This window comes from Erigeron canadensis, chromosome 2 (assembly GCF_010389155.1).
Source record: "Erigeron canadensis isolate Cc75 chromosome 2, C_canadensis_v1, whole genome shotgun sequence".
Lineage (NCBI taxonomy): Eukaryota > Viridiplantae > Streptophyta > Magnoliopsida > Asterales > Asteraceae > Erigeron > Erigeron canadensis.
The window spans coordinates 28917664-28937717 of record NC_057762.1 but is presented as its reverse complement, the minus strand read 5'-3'; the positions used below and the strand labels follow the sequence as shown (position 1 = coordinate 28937717).

General features: G+C 31.1%; 1 long non-coding RNA gene across 2 annotated transcripts; it reads left to right on the top strand.

Annotated features, from left to right (window-relative positions):
* Positions 1–3188: 3188 nt before the first annotated feature.
* On the top strand, positions 3189–10875 carry LOC122589113. Of its 2 annotated transcripts, none has more exons than XR_006322226.1 (3): positions 3189–3350; positions 4043–4085; positions 10466–10875. It is a non-coding gene; the product is annotated as an uncharacterized LOC122589113 (long non-coding RNA). The 2 variants fall into 2 exon arrangements; XR_006322227.1 differs by having other exon boundaries at positions 4002–4085.
* Positions 10876–20054: the final 9179 nt, after the last annotated feature.

The window sequence follows — 20054 nt, the reverse complement described above, 5'->3', positions numbered from 1 at the left end:
AATATATAATTTAAAACTATACAATATGTTGATAGAGATAGATATAAATAATAGTGAATCTTTTATTATACGACCAAGTTGAAAATATCAATTAAATTTTGCAAAAAGTAAAACATTAAGCTTATAAGTTAAAAGTCATGAGCTCTAATCTTATCGTTGTCTTTTAATTTTCAATTAAAAATTGATAAGAACAAATGTTCATGTTGTTGTTGTCTGGATGATGATTTGTCTAGTTTTAAGATACGTTTAACATATAAATGTCACATAGAAAAAATATAATGTGACGATCTCTAGGTATATCACATCATCAATTGACATTTTGGGAGTTATATATATATATATGTATATATATATATATATAGGGAGAGAGAGAGAGTATGGAGTATGTGGCTGTTAGACACCTAAACTTGGGGGTAAAACCTCTCACATCTTGTTTTTTTAATCCATAAAAAACATTAAGCCAAACACACACACACACACACACACACACACACACACACACACACACATATATATATATTAAACAATTGGTATGTGAACGGTTTACACTCAAGCTTGGGTGTCTAACAGCCACATACTAACTTTGCTCATATATATATATGGGGGAAAGGAATATGTGGCTATCATGTACCTAAGTTTTGGTATAGAACCCTTCGCATACCATTTTTTAAACTATAAAATTCATGGGGGGCATGTGATTTATTTATCTAAGCTTAAATGGGAAACCTCACAGATAAATATTTTTATTATTTGTGGTAAAATAAATAAATAATTTGGCCCCATGAATTTTTTGGATAAAAAAATCATGATGTGAGAGTTTCACCATCTAATTTTAGATAGGGGACAACCCCATATTCACTTCCCCTATATATATATATATATATATATATATATATATATACATATATATACACACATAGTGAAGGGAATATGCGACTACTTAAGCTTGGATATAGAACCTTTCACATTCTATTGTTTTAAGCTATAAAATTCCACGACGGGGGGCATGTGATTAATTATTTTACAACATATATTAAAATTTTGATATGTGAATGGATTTATACTAAAGCTTAGGTACATGATAATCACATATTCATTTTTTTCAATTTAGTGGAATATAAGGGAATGACATGGATGAATACAAATAGTTATTAAATGTGGGATGTGTAAAAAAGAATAAAAATCAATATAGATGAATTGATTATTTTGAACGTACTTTGAAGTAGTTGACGCGGGTTCGAGACGCCCAATTTATTTTATTTTAATTTAATTTATAGAGATAATAGAAGTATCATATGCAATTATGCATACATGGCAGCATACGTGTCAATTTGTGAGAGAGAAACAACGTGGGAACGCCACATAAGAAAAAAATGATGTGGCGAGCTTTAATATATATCACATGAGCGCTTGAAGATAGATAATTATATACATATATATATAGATATAAATATAGATATAGATATATATAGATATAGATTAGAAGTGTACATATTTTGGGTTTATCATTAATAGGTTGAGTAGTTCATTGTGAAACTCCAACTCTTATTTGCCCTTTATATTTTCCCTGCACTTTATCCTTTAAAATTTTGAAATAGTATTTGTTGAGCTTTGGATATGTTTGATAAAAATAGTTTTAGTTTGTAGTTGGAGCTGTGAGTTGTAGCTTTTAGCTGGAGGTGTAAGCTATAACTTTTATTTTTTAAAGTGTTTGGTATGGTAGCTGTATCTGCAACTTTAAGAGGCATATGTGTAACTTTTAGAGATTAAAAACTTTGTTGAAAAGCTAAATCTCCTGAAACGCTGCTTCAACTAACGTTTCATTTTGAAGCTTTTTTATTTCAAATAAAAGCTAAAGCTTAGTTGCATTCAAACAAAACTTGTAATACTTTAGGAGCTTTTAATTTAAAATAAAAAGATAAAACTCTTAAAAAACTTGTGTCAAACATAACCTTAGTATTCTAGATTAATCTTCATATTTGAAAAGAGATACGAAGAGTACACTTATATAAAACAATGTAAACTTTAAACCAATATATATATGAGAGGCCAAGGGAGTCATGTCCTCCCTTATGGGGTTCTATGGGCGGCATCCCTTGTAATGTTCTAGCCGAAATGTGACCCTTTGTCTGATTTTAATTATTCAAATTTGGCATGTCAAGTCTTGTGCCTTTGACATTGATCGTATATATATTTATGTTTTATTTTATATCACCTGATATATACTATATATATAATGGATTGAGTTTTAAACATATTTTTCATTGATATAAATTCTAGAATATCAACTAATATATATATATATATATATGTATATATATAACACAACCAAAGATATTTATGATCAAAGTTTAAAAAAAAAATTTTACAAAATCAAACTATGACATTTAAAATGAGACGGGGAGTAATTAATATCTTTTGCTTATACTTATACGCTTATATGTAAAAAGAACATATTTAAAATATAATAGTAACTATAGTAGTAAGAACTTAGAAAATTTTATATATAAAGTTTATAAAGAAGCAAAACAATATGACGGGAACCACCCAACATAGTACGATGCGGATGCATCCCCTTTTTTTAACCCAGTCAAATATATAAAAACATGTTTGGGCCCTGGCCCAAAAGACCCTCTTAATAAGAAAATGTGGGCTAATGGTTTAAATTTGAATAAGGATTTCAAACTTGCCTCTCAGTCGATCAATTGCAATAGTTATTTATCAGTCCATTCTAAATTTCTAATACTCCAATTAGGCAATTACAAATTAAGACCTTGTTTGATTGGGTTTTTTTTTGTTTTTCTCAAATGATGCAAAGCATTAACAAAATATTTATCTGATGATTGTTGCTATCCCAATCTTTGGAGTGGGATGACAAAATTATCCTTGGATTCTTGCTCCATCTTCTTTATCATAAGTAGCATTTAAAGCATAACTTTCGTCCTTTAAGGAACCAACGTTGAATAAACCAGGGGCGGATGCAACGTTGTAAAGATGGGGGCTATAGAACCCAATGAAATCAGCCCAACATTATTATTCTTTATAGATTTTTTGGTTAGACCCAATAACAAAAACTAAAATGAACCCAACCCAAATATTTAAAAGAACCCAGCCCAACAAATTAAATAACTCATCTTAGTTTAATAATCAAAAAAAGAAAGAAAAAAAACGTGGCTTCATCACTTTTAGTAGAATTGGAAGTTTAATTTCCAAACAAATAAAAGATAAGCAGCATCGCAGCAACATTACAACAATAAGATGTCAAGATCTATTCTTCTGATCAAATTCGCATTATCACAATTATCATTTTATCTATAATTATTCTACCTTAATATCTTGATATTGAGCAGGTATTTCAAATCCCCAATTTAATTTCATATTAGGTCATTATTATGAATGTCAATTTTGTGATTTATGAAATTTATAATAAGTAAAGTTCAACAACAATTTGTTTATTTGTTGAGATTTTTTATAATTTTTCAGTTGTGAATTTTTTATTGTTTAATTCTTGTTGTGATGTTGGCAACTTGTAAAGATGGATTTGCGAAATCGAATTGGTGATATGTTCTTTAACTCGTGTTTGATTTGTTTGGTAGAAAAAGAAGCACTTGCCAATGTCGCAAATGAAAAAAGTCATTAAACGCTTTCTAAAGATGGGTCCTCGCAAAGGACAATTGTAATTTGTAATTTGGTACCCTCTATGAAACTTACTTTTGTTAGTAGCTTTTATGTTGATCTATGCTATTTTAGGTTGTTTAAGACAGTTTTTTAACCTGTTTTTGATGATGTGTCTATGCTGATTTTCAGGCTGTTTTTACTCTTGTTTATAGTGTTGTTTTGCATTGGTTTATTGCTGTTTTTAGGCGGTTTGATTGTTATAATTGTTGCAGATTTGGGGCTGTAGTTACCGTTGTTTTTATTGTTGTTCGTAGACTATTGTTAGGCTGTTTGACTGCTATTTTGTTGCTGATTGAGCTGTACTTAGTACTGTTTTGTTGTAGATATAAGGCACTTCTTAGTGTTGTTTCGTTGTTGATTTAAGGTTGCTTAGGAGCTGCTGATTTGTCATATATGAGGCTGTTCAGGTAACGTTTTCCTCATCTAAACTATTGTATATGGTCGCTTATAAGAAGTTGTTTTGGTGCTAGCCTTTTTGCAATGTCTTGATCACTTTTTATGTTATAATAAGGCTATTTTGCTAAAGATTTGGGGCTAACAGATTTGATCTTAACATGCGTCTATTCGACTAAGGTAAATTTTTTTGCCCCCACCATCTTAAAATCCTGGATCCGCCACTTGGAATAAACCGTAGTTGGAGCCATCGAGAATGGTAAAAATTGGTCAAACAAAAAAATAAAATGAAATAAGTAAAAGAATACATTTAGATGTGACAGGATTGCTCACTAGTATAATGTTGATAAGATTGTGAAACAGAATTCAGACTATAGTAAAACTATTTCCACTTTTAGCATAAATGAAACTAGAAATGTAATTGTACGGGAATTGTCACTGTCACTTACAGTGTTACTATCACTACAATGCCGAAGTCAGGACATCTTCTTCGGTTAAAAATGTAAAAGATAGGAAAATTTCAATATAGCTATTATACCATGTTAGCTTTCATATGGAATTGTTAGAGTAATAAAGAAACTATTTAAGTTGCATTAGGAGGACTGAGATATTGATTTTATGTGATTGATTCCAATGAAAAATGTAAATATGATTTATATTTATATAGCACATAACTAAAATTTTAGATATAGTGTCTAATATACAAGGCTTATGACATTATTTGGTATAACTAAATGCACCCGTGTAATTATTTGGTGTTTAATTTCTCGTGTTTATTATTTGGTGTATATTTTTCAGGTATATATTTTAATTTGAATTTTTTTTAATCAATCAAATGGTGAAAGTTAAAAAAGGTTTTCTCTAGTGGATGGGTAGAAATCATAATAATTATAACTTAAGTATTTAGTTAGGTTTTTCTAGACTAAAAGTGTAAATTATGGATATAAAATTAGAAAGTGTAAATTTACGGGACTTGTCCAATAATCTTAATCTTCTTAAATAACAAAAGACAGTTGTTTAAATTACTTATTGACTAATCATAGGTTTTGATTTTCTCAAATTGACTTATATTTTCAACTTTGATCTTTGCTATTATAAATATAAATCTAAAAGTCCAAAACTTATATATGTTTTAATGGATGATGATAATTCAATCCACATCTTTATCTTTATATATACTAAAAAATAGTTGACCTAACTATTTATTGACCAATCACAGCTATATAATCCTTAAAACAGAATATTAATGATCTCACTGTTAATCTAATTTTAAATCAAAATCATAACTATCATCATCCAAATAGATTCATATATTATATTTATAATAGTATTTGTTAAAGAAGTCTTACTAATTTATAATTTTTGTTTTTCATCAATAATTTACACTTTTTAACCTCATTAAATGCTTATTTTATTTTTCAACATTCGATTAATTAAAACTTTAAGAATTTTCTAAAAACTTATCATCTCATTAATTAAAACAGTTTAAACATATATATATATATATTATATTGGGAACAACAATTTTAATAGTTTATTTATAACTTTTCTTTTTCATAAAGTATTATACTTTTCTAACAAACTTCAGAAAAAAATAATATAAAAAAATATTGTCTATAAAAATATCAGAAAAGATAGAATACAATATATGTTCAATGTTTATAATTATATTTTTTAATTTGATTTTACTTATATTTTTTACATTTAAATTTACATATTTAATTATTCATCTTATCTTGAAATATCATAAATAACTTATGCATTTGACACCGGATTAAAGTTATTTAGTTTATATTAAAAAACAATTGACTTAATCTTGACAAATCACAAATAATTAAATAATTAAAAAATTATACACGAGTACAAACTTTTATGAATTTTAAAAGATGCGTGGGAGTATTTGTGAACATAAGAAAGTTGTCGAGGCCATGAAATTCGAAATCATATCTATCTACTTTTTGGCTTTAAAGAAGTCTTCTAAATCTTCCGCATGACCACCTTCCCCATGACATTTGTACCATTTGTTTTTATTAATCTACCAAAGTTAAGCATAAATTACTTGTACTGTATGTTATAAAGTTTGTACAATTTGGTAAATTTATCAAAATGTTTGGTACGGATATCAATTCCCTTCCCCAAAATAACACACATACAACTCCAAAGCAAACTCTCACACCCCACTTTAGGCGGAATCGTAAGATATTATGGAAAGACATAGCATAGCACATGAACTTTATAATAGTTATACTATATGAAATCCATAAATGTAATTTCCACAAGCGGGATAAGTCTAGATAACAAACCCAACAAATAGCAAATAATGTAGCAAATAGAATTCAATGTTCAAATACAACTAGGAGTCTATGAATGATCTCTTTATTAGTCTTCATAAAGTCCTTACGCTCAGTCTCTCACTCTCCTTAAGCATTGTCATTACCTAAAAATGAATGCTCGAAAATGTTAACATAATGTTGGTGAGTTCGTAGGTTTAAAGTAATACATCTGAATTTGCTGTGCATGATATAAGAAGTTTGGACAATAGTGTAACTATAAACATGTAGTAGCATGTATGCATACCAAATACTCAATGCCATCATAGCTTTCCAACAACACAAAATCATCACTGTTTTTCAACAACTCAATCACATCACTGTTTCGCAACAACTCAATCTGAAACGACATGACTCGATTTAGGGATTTTTTTTGTATGCGGGGGACAGATTTTGTGCGCAACATAAATCAGAAAATTTTGATCAGAAGGTCTGTAAAACTAAAACACACATTTGTGCGGTGCATATATCGACCTGACAAAACCAAAACCCTATTTTGACACTTAAAATCAACTTGCAACTCACCATTCTCGAAACCAAACTTCATATTACATCATTTGTAAGTTCAAACAAGTTTTAAACATGGAAATAAACATAACAAACGTATCCATTTAATCAAGCGTTCATTTTACAACCAAATGGGTCACATTACCCAAGTTGACATCAACTAGGGTTTTTCAATACTTCAAGGTACAAAGAACCATGACTCCAAATCATCTTTATGCAAAAATATACATGGCAAAACTTTACCAAAAACACTTCAAATGTACCAAGAGCCATTAGTTCAAAGGAGTCACTATGGGATCTAACCACAAACCAACTTTTACCGCAAAAGTCAACATTTTCACATTTCCAAATCAACATAAATCTTCAAAGCACTTACTCTTGTTTCCACTTCCAAGACAACCTATAAAAAGGGTAAACAACTAAAAAGTAAGCAAAGCTTAGTGAATACTATTGCATACGCTTATACACACGAAGGAGGGCAAAACACACAAAGGACTATCACATGTAGCCAATGGCATCGTCATACCATCACTTGCATACTCACCTACTCACCTTTGCGCTAACAACACATACATGGATCCATATAAACTAACAATATACTCAAGAGGTTCTTAGGCCTTAAAGGTTCTTGGGCCTTATCTCAAGAGGTTTTTAGGCCTCATCTCAATTCAACTATGGGTTCTTAGGCCTCAAATTAGGCCCTAACGCCAAATCGATTACCTCACACGGAATCCACCATCATATGGTAATCGAACCAATGTACATATAACCGTATGCAAGAGTACTCATCTCCTTCGCGACAACCAAATCTATGATGACTATCTAACAATTAATCATATTGCTTTCCACCTAGCAATAATTCACAATTTACACATATAAGGTCATCAAGCTCAATTATCTCATACACAAGGCTAACAAGTCATACATTACAATCTTTTCTAGCATCTCAATGCCCAACCCTAATTTTACATAATTCACATTCTCATCATTCTTTAAAGTTGGCTTCTTTTAAAATCTCATTTTACTTCACAACATCATGGCCATAACTCATTTTAATATAAAAATCACCAGTTCATTGTCTCATCAATATGACCATACACATTTTACTCAAAAATCATTATTTTCATCTTCTCATAATCACTTCTATATAGTCATATTACATTATTACTCAAAATCTTCATTTTCTTACTTTGGTCATAAAAATCACTAAAAACACTTTTATCAAAATATTCATGCAACCACATATCAATATGCTCTATTAAAAGCAAGAATTTGGAAAAGCATTACAATATAGCCATCTCACTTAAAAGTCCCCAATTTAACAATTTTATGAACCCTAGCTTGATTTTAAGTAAAAAACCCATTTTAAGAAAAACCCCCAATTATTATGAATTCAAGATCCCTAAATTGAAATTAATCTAAATGACCCATTTCATCAAAACCACAAATTAATTACTTGTAAGAACCCTAATTTAATTATAATAAATAAAAACTATACCTTTGGGCAATAACAACTAGAATGTAAGAATTACAAATCTCCTTCTTCCCCTTTCTTGTAATTTTCAACATATACACACATATGCATGATACCATCTCCCAATTTTAACTTGATAGAATTATTGGATGTTATTATTATGATATTCACTCAGTATTAAACCTCAAATTTAATTGATAAGAAGATAGGTAGAAAGATTATATTATTATTATTATGGATTTCTTTAAGTTAGGTGGAGAAGAATCACATAAATTGTTAAAGGAAGAATTTAGAGGAAAATGATTTGAAAGAAAAAGAAGAAGAAAATTGGTGAAGTGAAATATGATTTCACAAAGGAGTAAAATGGCTGGCATGTTTTCCTTATGCCACGCCTCCCTAACTTGTAAGTGGGTATTATATCCGCTATCCGCTAAAGTTCTAACTAAATTAACTCCATATCTAAAAATAAAATACTAGGAAATTATTTTAATGTTAAAAGTATAATATAGTTTAATTTTCATTGACTTAAAAAAATTTAGGATCTTGCACAATCACACATTGTTTACCAACAAACTAGCAGTTGGAGTATAATAGTTGACTAATTGTTATCATTGTTATCCATTGTAATCAATTGTATTCAATAGATATCGACATACATGTATTGCATCATTGCTTGTAATCAACATAAGCAAAGCTAAAGTACACATTTCATAATTACACGTAATTGTCCAATAAATGTAACACCCCAAGATTTTAAGGTAAAAGAAATTGACCCATTTTCATAGTTTTGACATTAAATTAATTTCCTAGTATTTTGTTTTTAGTTATGGGGTTAATTTAGTTGGAACTTTAGCGGATAGCGGGTAAAATACCCACATTGGGAGAGTTGGGTCGTGGCATCTTCAGGAAGTGCCAGCCAACCCTTTTGATTATGACTCATGCTTCAACTCTATTTCTTTCTTTTTTCATCATTTCTTTCATGAAATTCCTCTTGTTCTTTTCAAAATCAAGCTAAAATCCTTCAAATTCAAGGATAAGAACATCCATAATATCATCACCATCAAATAATCTTCATTCAAGAATTCAAAAGTTAGGGTTTGTGGGTCTTGGTGGTGGTGGCCGAAAATTGAGAGGAAAAAGGGAAAGAATTGTGAATTGAAAACCCTAATGTATAGTCTTCCTTTGTTGAGGTATTGATTTCCCCTACTTTAGTTATATCGTTCTTGTGAAATTAGGGTTCATGGAGTGAACCAATTTAGGAATTTTTGCTAGAAAATGATTTATGATTAATTTTTCCCCAATTTTTTAGTTAACCTAGCTGTCATTGAGTTATGTGATGTATATGATTATGAAATTGACAAGTTCATGTAAAAATTTTTAGTAATGAGAAAAAATGAATTTTTACTAGTTATTGAGATGTGGATGAAAATGGTAGGTTGAACTACCTGAGGTTATAGTTAAAGATGAAAGTAACTCAATGACAAACGGGTTGGTTTTTCGGTTTAGAAAAGGCTAGTGGTTGAGAATGGCTAGGTTGAACTAGTCAAGTTGTGAATCTAAGCTTATGCATTTTATGATATGATTATAGGTTGAAGCTTGCTTGTGCTTATTCGTTTTAGCATTGTTGTCCTTTTTGCGGAGGAGGTGAGTATATTTGCATACCTTTATGTTTATGTTAGATCAATTGACCACATCATGTTGAAGCCTTTTGTCCATGGTGGTTTTGACCATTTCATGTTGAAGTTTGTAAATCCATGTGTGGTAATTGATGTGGCATAAGCCCATGTGGGGCATTGTGATTTGAGGCCTAATAACCTCCGGGGCCTAAGAATCCCGATAGTTGATATGATATGAGGCCTAAGAACCTCCGGGACCTAAGAATCCCGATAGATATGATTGTTTAGCTTATATAGATCCATATATGTGTGTTGTTAGTGTACAAGGTGAATATGTAAATGTGACATGACGATGCCATAGGTTACAAGTGAAAGTCCTTGTACTTTTCCCCCCTTCGTATTCGTAAATGTATGCAAGTATATTCACTAAACCTATGCTTATATTTTAGATGTTTACTCTTTTATAGGTAGTTCCGGAAGAAGAAATTAGTGTGATTGAGTTGAAAGATTTGTTAGAGCTTGAAGTTGACTTTTGCAAGACTTGAAAGTATTAGGTCATTCTTGGATGAATGGCTACTTCGGTTTAGAGGCTTAGAAATCCCTCTCCTTTTGGCTCTTGATACATTTTGTCTTGATGGTCTTGTTTCTGTTATAATTGTGCAAATGGTCAAGTAAAAGTTTTTGGGAAGGTTGTAAATTGACTTTTGGGCGAGAATTATGTCAAAATGGGTAAAACGACCCATTTGATGGTCTCCATGGGATTTGAAACAAGTTATGTTGTAATTGTGTTCGAAATGTGTCTATAATGTTGTTAGTAACTTCTGGAATGTAGATTGTGAAGTTCATCGTGATATGATAAGGTTGCAAGTTGGCTCAAGTGTTAAAATGGTTTGGTTTGCTGATCAGGTAGCCCACTGCGGCGCAGTGGGGGTGATTTTGTCCACTGCGGCGCAGTGGAATGCCACGGAAATAAATCTGGTTCCTCCCACTGCGGTGCAGTGGGAGATGTGTTGAACCCAATGCGGCGCAGTGGGGAGTTCTCGACCCACTGCGGCGCAGTGGGGATGTAAAAAAAAAAAAATTGTATTTTCGGTTTATCGAGTCTTGTCCTTTCAATAAAACAAACTAGTTTTTATCACAAATAGTAAAAGAAATGAGAAGTGTTTTGAGTATCATTTTCTCCCAAAGAAATAATATAAAAAGGGGCCATGAAATTCACCTCAACAAGCAAGTAGTTGTGCAAAGTCCAAAAAGATCACTAGATTTTACACAACATATGTAAGCACAAGTTACAATTATGGACATGGTCAATAACTGTCTATTGTAACCCCCCGTATTTGGTGAAATACACACACGTCTCCTTTCAAAATATTCAAAACATGATTTGTCATATTTTATTAAGTTACAAATCACATAACTTAAAAATAGAGTATTTGTTTTGATGTTTTATCTCGGTTTCTACAAGCTCATATTCACTGAAATTTTTTGTTACTTTATCTATTTTTAATTAGGGTGAAACGAACTAGCCAAGATTCCAAATATTTACCACTGTAACTTTATAGTGTTAGTTACGTACATGAATTTTTACAGAATTTCTTTTGTAGGTTAACTATTTTTAAAAATTCGATAATTACAAACTAGTCAGAAAAGTTACTGTTTAACGACTAAAAAGTTTTATAAACGTTAAAGACCTTTAAAGCTTCAAAAAAAATCCATTCTTTTTGCTAGCAACTTCTAACACCTTAAATATGTTCCAGATGGAAGAAACATCTTCCAGATCTTAAAATATACCAAGTTATGATTATTTGAAATCAACTCAAATCTGTTTGGAAAACTCAGCTTTGAGCAGTTTTGGTATAAATTTCGTTTGACGAACTTAAACTTCATATTTTGACACGAAACCAATTCGAACAGAAACTACACCTCTTGAACTTAAATTTACACACCAAAAACGTGACTTAACCATCTGCCATGACCAAGATACGATCTTTCAAACTTAACTAACTGGATATGTCCAGTTTCTGAAATAATTCTAACTTACTGTTTTAAAGACTACTATAACTGAATAATTATCTAGATTTTCCAATCTTTCCAACACTTATTTAAATCTGTTATTATGACGTACATGTATTCATAAGTAGATTTCTTAGATTAATTTAATTACTACACTAAAATTAATACGTAAACTTTTATGATTAATGTGATCTATACTTCAAGCTTTTGATTTAACCTTAAAAAGTCTTTTATAAGTTCTTGTAAATTTTGCCATAATATATATTCATAAAATAGGTTACTTATAACAAAAAGATCAATAATTATAGAGATATATTTATATATATGAAAAGAAAAGATAAGTAATTTACCCCAAAATTAATGATCACTCTTTAGATACCTTAACAAAATAGAATATAAATTCTATAAGGATTTTAACCATAGATTGTTATATGAAAGATCTTTTAAAAATATATATATATATATATAAAAAACTTAATTTAGACTCACCAAAATCCAAGAATTCTCTAGGATGATGGCTTTGACAATTGAGTGATTAAATTTTTGTGTTTTGTGATGGAGTTTTGTTCGACATCAGAGAAGCACGAAATCATAGACTAATTTGTTTTAAAGTTTTTATTTTGACAACTAATAAGGCTTATACCCAATAAATGTTTGAGTTTGTTTATACTTAGGATACATTATTAACATTAATCAAGAATTCTAATGGAACTAGAAATCCTCTCCGATATTTCATTTGCATTCTCACTTGTTATATCCTTCTTATATTTAATTTAATGTTTGTTACATAAGGAAATTTGGCTCTTCCGTAAATTTGCTTAATGAAGTTATTATTATCATTATTATTTAATGAAGTTATTATTATCATTATTATTGTAACATGCATTAAAATGGGATTTTTCTATCCCACCGAACTAGTGAATAAAAGGTAGATCATTTTATATTTGTAACTAGTTAATTAACCCGGGTTCAATCCGGACATGTTAATTAAAACTTTTAAAATTATAAAGTATATTAAATAATATATATAATGTTTGTATTTAAAACATTATAACTTGATACAAATCTAATAATTCAACTAATTAACACAATAATTATATAATTAATAAATCAACTAACACAATAATAATTTTAAAAATTAAAATGACTATTACATTAAGTAAATAAAAAAAGACATTTTATTTGTAATATTATATAATAAAGAATTTTTTTTTCTTTAATTAAATGATTAATACTTTTATTAAAGATGTAAAAGGCTTTTTATATTTTATTTATATATGACATCATAATTAAATAAAATAATTTTTAAGGTGAAATATGATTTTGCCACATCAAAATTTTTCTAAAAATACTTATAGGAAACAATCTTGTTTTATTATATATAGAGATAGAGATGTGTTAAAGGCTCTCATTAAATCTTAACTAACTGATAAACTATCATGGTTCAACTTGTTAGTTTATAACTCTGAATAGCCAACGAGTAGTGTTACTGTTAAGAGATGAATATGACTAACAACTACACGTCTAAAGATTACGAGAATAGTTATAGCCATCTATGTTTAGAAAGATCAAATGACTAAATCCTAAGCTATTGGAATCCAAGTAATAAGAGTCACATATTGGAATGATCACAACATCTCTACGCTTGTTATACTATATAAGCACATTGACTAGTCAAGAAATTAGAAAGCTTCCTAATTTCCTAACTTGACTCAAGTTAGAAACTATTATAAACTACCAGTTTTGATGACGGATGTCACACAAACCCCATTTGACAATCGATCATCAAATCATTATAACCACATGCCACCAAAACGGGCCAACCCACATCCTTAAACCAAACCATATCGTCCACGTACATTCCTACCAACGAGCGGGTTACAATACTCATGATCACGACTTGCAATAAAGCCCATATCCCATCGATCACATGCGGCATCAGTCAACACTCCAGCCTTTGCCAAACGAATTATTTCGGACCCTGTCCGTTCGATCTACCCCTCCAAGAAAAAGATGATGCAAAACTAACCCTTTAATTTTCAAAGGAAAATTTTCTTGAATATCTTTAGATACTCGTAATCCTACATTATATGCCAAATTTGCACCCGCACTATTTCCCGTAATGTAACATTTAGACAAGTCACAAAATTTAGTTAACCATAAATCTTGAGAAGATTTAGCCAATGCAAAACCTCCACACCGTCATAAGCTGCAGGAAGACGATATGTAGGTGCTAAACGATAGTTACAAAAATCATGAGGTTGACTGGACTATACACAACAAAACCACCCCCAGGATAGAAAACTATCACAGGGAGCTTTGTGACACTTGTACTAATAGCGATATTTTTCGGTAAATAATTTCGAGCCCCGGTGGTTTTTTTAATTTTGTTAATGGGCACATCTTTAATTTGCTTAGCACAAGAGTGTCAGAATCAAGATTTGGTGTGGCAGGGGAGCTTAGAAATATCATATATCGATCGAGTGTATAGTATATTATGCCATTTGAATTTAGTGCAATGAAAGGAGGATTTTCTCTAGCTATTTTTCGAAGGTCGATGGACATGATTATTAATTAAGAATTAAGATGGATGTGAATGATTATTGGATATAACTAGAAAATTAAAATATAATGTATGGTTTTTTGCATGGAGTGAACATACATATATATAGATGTCTGAAAATATTTTTATTTTTATATAATATATTTAGTGTTGCAAAGATTCCATTTGTTTTTTATTGATATCAATCGTCACCAAATTGGTCAATAGTATAACTCGGCTAGTTAGTTGCATTAAATTTAAGGAAAGATGTGTGTTGTTTCACATCAGGTAAAATGTATGAAGAAAACAGAGATTACTATTTATAAACTTTACAGTACTTTCTATATCGAGTTTAGCATTCACAGTTACACACAAATATGTTAAATGACTTTAAACGTGCAATATAAGAGTATGATATTCTTTATAAATTTCAATACATTCTTGAAGTTTGTAGTCAGATTTATATTATTTTTTAGTTTAATTCATATATGGAAGGGTAATAGCTTCCAACATCCTGTTTAATCTGCATTTTAAATAAATTCAGCTGTTTTTAAAAAAACTTCATGGAAAGGTGTAACTGTGTAAGTCCCTTATGTTATTTAAGTTTGTAAAGGACAAGGGTGTAGTCAGCTTGTTTTATCGGCAAAAATCATCGGCAAGTATCGGCTAATCGGCTATACTATAACACTTGTATCGGCATGTATTGGCAAGTTTAATCGGCTAGTTGTGGGTATATATATCGGCATGTTTTGGCCGATCCTTGTGAACGTTGAGAGCGTGTACTTGTGACTGTTTTTTTTGTTCTTGTGCCAATCTCTTCGACCCTCGCCGGAAACCTAATTTTTTTTTTGGGGTTTTCGATTTTGAGGCTTGATCTACGTTTTTCTTATCTTCTATTGCCGGAATACGTGCCGATAAAACTTGCCGATGCTCCTAACGTTATATAGCACCCTTTTCTGATGAGATTCGAAACCCCTTTTGGGGTTTCCGATCGTTGCCGGCCAAAAACGTTCACTTTCATCACGACCAAAACTTATTTTGGCTTGTGCAAGGGTGTAGTTGGCTATTGACTACTTGAAACTCGGTTTTCCGGCGACCCTTTTTTGGGGTTTCCGGTTTAATCGATATACTATTGCTTTGTTGGTTGGTTCGGTTTTCCGGCGAGCCCTTTCTTGGGTTTTCCGGTGAGACTGCTGCTGCTGCTACGGTAGCTGTGGTTTTCCGGCGAACCCTTTTTTGGGTTTTCCGTTAACTGCTGCTGCTCCTGCTGCTCTTTTTACGGCGGTTAGTTTTTTGGCAACCCTTTTCTTGGGTTTTCCGGTACTGCTGCTGCTGTATATTTATGTATATTTATCTTTTTACATTGTCGTTAATTGCTTGTTTGTGATTAGCTTGGTAGTGTTAACGATAGCGTTGCCGAATTTTGTTCCATTAAAGAAATAGGTAGCCGGAAAAAGTAGTTTTTAGTCGATGATGATATCGTTGAACACTTTTTTAGGTTGCCTGTTAAATGGGCGATGATGATACAAATGTTCGTAAAAATAGAACTCGGATGATCTGGGGTGTATCTTGGCAGGGTAAACCTTCGGGTTAGCAGTCATGGCGTCTCTGACTTACGAAGTTCCCGACCCCTAAATTCTGAGCCCAAAAAATGTCACTTTTTTAGTTCTCCGACAAGTTTGATTATAATCCGGTTACCTTTGCTATATTATCAAATTGGCTAAATTGAAAAGTTTTTTTTTTATCACTACACCACCACTTTTGGCTAGTTTTGGCAACGACACGTGGCGGTTTGTGATTCGTTGATAACTTGCGAATTTAGCCAATTTATCAATCTTTTGGCACTACACCCTTGCTCCTAAGCTATTTGAGCAATAGACTTTTTTACTGAATTGATATCAATCGTTATCATATACGTCAACCCTTAAATTTCACTATTTTGGGCTATGGCAACTCAACCCAGATCATAAGACTATCCACATCAGTTCAGGATATCCTTTAACAAACATCCTAATCAACATGCTACGTCAGCTTTTCATCCATCCTTCCCACAAACACTTTTTACCCACAACAATAATATATTCATCCTTTTTACAAACAACCATATAAATTCCAAAATAACTTTTGTCTTTTACCTTTATCTCTTTTCATCCTTCACAATCATTCTTTACAAACAACCATGGATGGACATCCTCCATGTCACCACCCACATCAATAGTCTTACTACAAACACCCTCCATGTCACCACAAATTTCCTATGGACATCCTTATTGTGGATGGTTTAACTTTTAACCCATATTTTCAAGTTTCAACCAACCCTATTATGCCATATCAATTATACCTTTTTCAACACACATTCTTTAATTTTATTGTCATTGCTAATTAACCATATTGCACCTCAACCCACATATTGCACCTCAACCCACATTACATTTTTCATATTTACCGAAAACATAAATTTTTTATTAATGACACATAATAATCTTTTATTATACTAAAACACAGTTGATTTATGCAAGGTTCCAAACATAGGTAAAAGTACATTGGAGTTAGGAGTAACTCAGGCTACGGGTCCGTAAGAATTATGTGGTTTAATTTTTTTGAAAAATGATGTATTTTTATTAGTGCTATCAGTCAACTGAAAATGGGATACCCGTCAATGTATCTTACTCTAAACATTTGATAGATTTGCCTTAAAAAAACTTATAAAGACTAGAGCAATTGAATGAGAAATAAAAACTACAAAAAGTGTCAAATCCTTAAAAATTGCTAAAAGTGGTGACAATACATTCGTTATTGTTACTTTAACTGGCGATAGAAAAATTTGTGTTACGGGCGACTTTAAATCCTGCTTCCGCCTTAGTCCATGGTCCATTGGATGGTCGGTGCAAGGCCAGAAATTGGAACTGTTCAAGTTTCACCAGAACATTGCATAGATGATGGTGTGTCTTTTAATCGCTTAACTCTTTGTACATTCGAAGTTGTGTTGCAAATTTGCACTTCTTTCATCCCTCGAATGTGTTGGAGTCTTTCCTTGATTGTTCAGATAGTTATCCTCAAGGTTGAAAATTGTTTAACCGTTGCTTTTAACGGATTTCATTGTGTAGAATGACACAAGTATACATCATGAGTTTTAATAGATTTCATTGTGTAGAATGACACAAGTATACACCACTGTTAAACTCTTGTAGAATTCAAAAAATGGAAGCTTCTTTGCAATTTCAAATTTAAATTCCTTTAGAATGTTCTTACATATATATATATATATATATTATACTATATTATAAAGCAAATCTACTTTTTTAACTTTTAATATTCAATTTCAACAATGTACACATGATAATGCATGATATACCATACATCAATACATACAATTTTCTCTTTCTTCCATAAATTATTTTATTCATCTAATTCTTTCAAAATCTTTTATCTCAATAACCGTACATCGATAAATTATAAAAATTATATACGTGTTCTTAATTAAAATTTCATGCTCTTTCATTATAGAGATATCGAATACTTTTGACGAACTTTTAAATCCAAGGACGGAACCCGTACGGCTAAGGCATTTGACTGTGACACTCTATGACATATCATCTCCTATGACCTATCACCCTCATCATTTTACCGCCGCAACGCACGGGTACTTGCTCTCGTATATATATATATATCCAACAACATTTAAATTCATATCATTTGAATTAAAAAATACAGAAAAGAAGACTTACATGAGCTTTACAATTATGCAAGACTTTACTTGCTACGTAGAATTAGTATGACATGACATATAACTGTTTCTACGTAATATATATACATGTATCCTTACAAAGTTATAAGGTTTTATCTTTAATCTGTTGTGTGTTTTGGTATATTTTATGTTTTGTTCATGAAGACAAATATAATGGAAAAGTACTTTTTTTATAATGAACCACAAACATAATTTTTTAATAAACTATTTGTTTGTAAATCATCAATTAATTTAACAAATGAAATGAAGAACTTTTTATAATTCTCATTTTCTCTTAGTTTGTTTACGGACTATACTCCACACACATTTCACATGGGACTAGATATACGTTGCTTTATGAATTGAAAGGGAAAAAAAAAGAATCAATAGTTTTCCTTTTATTTTGTTAGAAAATTCTTATGTCCGCAGAATACAGCGGCGATAGTGGTAGTGGTAGTGGAGTGGGGTGACAGCGGTGGTGACGGATGGTGGTGAATGTTAAATTAATTGATGTTAGAAAGAGGTAGTGTAATTATTTTAGAGATTGAGAGATTTATGTTGTAAATTATTTCATTAAGGGTATTATAGATATATTTAGTAGATATGTTTAGATTAAAGGAGGAGGATTTTAGATACTTCAATTCCTTAATTGAGATTTTACAAAAAGGGGTTGTTGATTTATTATGTAGGAGTTATATGCTCGCGCAATGCGGCAGGATGGTGGTAGTGGCGCAGGATGGTGATGGCAGCAACGGGTGGTGGTGGCGGCAATGGTGGTGAATGTAAAAGTAATTGATGTTAAAGAAGGTAGTGTAGTTATTTAAGAATTAAGGGATTTATGTTGTAAATTATTTTATTAAACAGTAGAGATGTTTAAATTAATGAATTAAGGTGATGGGTATTTAGGTACTTCAATTTTTTAAATGAGATTTTTAAAAAAGGGTTGCGTCTTTATTATGTACGAGTCATATGACCGCGCAATGCGACGACGATAATGGTATTGACGCAGGGTAGTGGCGGCGGCGACGGGTGGCGGCGGTGACGGGTGGTGGGGGTGGAAATGGTGGTGAATGTAAAATTAATTGATGTTAAAGGACATATTGTAGTTAATTTAAGGATTGAGAGGTTTATGTTGTAAATTATTTTAGCAAGTATATTATAGTAGATTATAGATAGATATGTCGACCATCCCATTAGATTATTATATTATACATCAAACCCGATTCATTACAAAATACGAAGGCCAGGTTCTGGATAGCCTCAGAGACTCGATCAGAGTTCTGTCCAAGTAATTACCATATTGGAAAAAATGCAGGTGTCCAGTGCAAGGTTGTATATATTATTCTCGCACTATTCATCTTGTTTAAATAGAACCCGACTATTGACTAGCCATGTCACATGTACGAATCTAGGTATAAAAAGTTGAGTAACTTGTATATATATCTTCTTGTACGTCTCTCTGTTCATGTGACTTGACTACGTATGTGGAAAATGCATGCAGGTGTTTACCAGTCAAAGTTGATATCTATTTCTCGTGCTATATATAATGCACGTTGTGTAAATAAAATCGGTTAGTCATGTCCACATGTCAAATCTAAGGAATAAAGAACAAACATACATAAAACTTAAGAAAATGTTAACGTGTTTAAAAAAATTATAACTTTCATATCAAAACTTAATTTTTAAATTTTATAATACATGTATAACTATTTAATATATTTTAACTACAGTTTTAAAGGTTGTGTGTTTAACAAAACCCTCAAAATTAATAGTT